Source organism: Aplysia californica, unplaced genomic scaffold (genome assembly GCF_000002075.1).
Source record: "Aplysia californica isolate F4 #8 unplaced genomic scaffold, AplCal3.0 scaffold00018, whole genome shotgun sequence".
Taxonomy (NCBI): domain Eukaryota; kingdom Metazoa; phylum Mollusca; class Gastropoda; order Aplysiida; family Aplysiidae; genus Aplysia; species Aplysia californica.
In genome coordinates, this window is record NW_004797288.1 from 1,898,261 (window position 1) to 1,900,301 (window position 2,041).

The following is a 2,041-nucleotide window of genomic DNA, read 5'->3' on the forward strand; positions in this document are numbered from 1 at the left end:
GTCGCCGCACGGTTTGAGGATCCGTTCTTTGTCTGCTCCAGTTTCTCTGAGTTAGTGGCATAATTCTGTCTCTAGAATGCTCCTTTATTAATGACATTGTTTACTTCATTATAGCTCGGTAATTTTCCATGTGGGGATGTCCTTTGGTTGGAATTCCCAGCCGACGGGCCGTGTTTTTGAATTTGGGTTGATTTAAGGGAGTCTTCAAGGCTGACATTCTGCTTAACTCGGTTTTATTGGGGTTGAGTCTGGAATTTTTATCCATGTATATTTTTTAGTTTAATTATTTTAAATGCAGGCTGTTGTTGTTGTATTTTTTATGTTGTTTTTTTACATACTCCATCGACACAATTTAGATAATTTTGCTGGCGAGCTTCGATCCTTCCTTTCAAAGTCAACCCGGGCTCAGAGGGATATAACATCCCAGCAGAAAGAGCGAGTTACTCAATAAAAGTTCTCCCAGCTCGGGAATCGAACTCGTAGCTTCTACGCGCGACAAAGAAACTTCCAATTCCTATACCACAGACCCAAGTGAATATGGAATTCTAGCTTACATTCCGTATTGGTGTTACTGTTTAAACCAATACTATGAAATAGAATTGAAAATGTCGTATGGTCTTTCTTTCGGTGATATTAAAAAACGGAGCCCTGGGAAACATGACTTACTTCTGTGGTGTAGCACTGAGGCGCTTCGTCGTCGTAAACAGAAGGTCTGAGTTCGATGCCTGAGTGGGGAGAATTTTAACCGAGTTGATTGTGTATTTTGGTCTTTGTGTTGAGACGTTGTATCCCTATCAGTCCGGGTTGGCCCTGCAGGCAGGATAGAATCCCTCCATCTAAATTATTGTTACAGCTGTGTTGAGGGGAGCGTAAAAATACATTCGTTAAAAAAGGAGTACATGTTGAAGTTTAAGTCCTGCTATACCTGAGGGGCCCTAGGCTCAGAGGATCAGGACGAGAGAAACTCCAGCCTCTCAGAGAATCGGGTTTTAAACTTTCGCGTAGTCAATCCACTTTGCAACCGACAGCACTACATTTCTCAGCCGAAAGTCAAAAGATGCAAAACAAAACTCACAAAACATAACAAAACAAAACAAAAACAAAACAAAACAAAAACAAAACAAAACAAACAACAACAACAAAAACCTGAACTTTTAGTTTTTAGTACAGGTTTTACGGCGCTCGCAACTGCATAAGGTCATATGAGCGCCAGAAGATTAGAGGTGTTACAAGAGAGTAACAAACATAAAAAAAGAAGGAGGGGAGATAAGGACGATAGATGTTTGACGGGAAAGAAGAAGCAAACCACTACAGAGCACCCCCCCCCCCTCCAACCACCTACAACCTGAACTTTACAAGCACACTTCATTGACGTTTGGTTTGAAGCGGGGGGTAGGCATTATGCATGATTTGATATGTAATAATACTTGTTGGGATTTATGCTTGACGGGTGCTCTGGTGTGGTTAGCTCTTCTTTACTATCCAAGTATGTATCGACCTTATCTCCTTTTCTTTTTTTGTGTTTGTTACTGTATTGTAACACCTCTTCGGCACTTAAATGTGTTGAAGTACCGTAAACCTCTTACTAAAACATTAAAAACTTTTTTTTCTCCAAAACTGTAAGGTTATCTTCGATAAGACCGAGCGAGGTGAGCGCATTGCCAAGAAAATCTACATGGCAACCTTAGTTTGAGAACGGCTCTATGAGGATCTGAACCACGCCATTCCCACTATGACCTAGTATGATATCAAACTCAACTTATGGTGTGTCCCACCACTAATTAATCATTGTTGACGCTGCTACTTTTTGTAAAGTGTTCGTTGGTGTGAGCAGTGCTTGCCTCGCTTACTTAAAGTACTCGTACTTGAAAAGATTTATGGCTTTTCTTGCGGTGGGTATTTCTCCCAGAGTACTGGGACTTAAAAAATTATCTCGAAAAGCAAATTGCATCTTTTGCATTTATTTTCTAATTCTGTGCTTCACTCGTATTAAGCTGAGCCCAGTTTCGGACGACCGACCTATTTTGTGCTTGGCGAAATG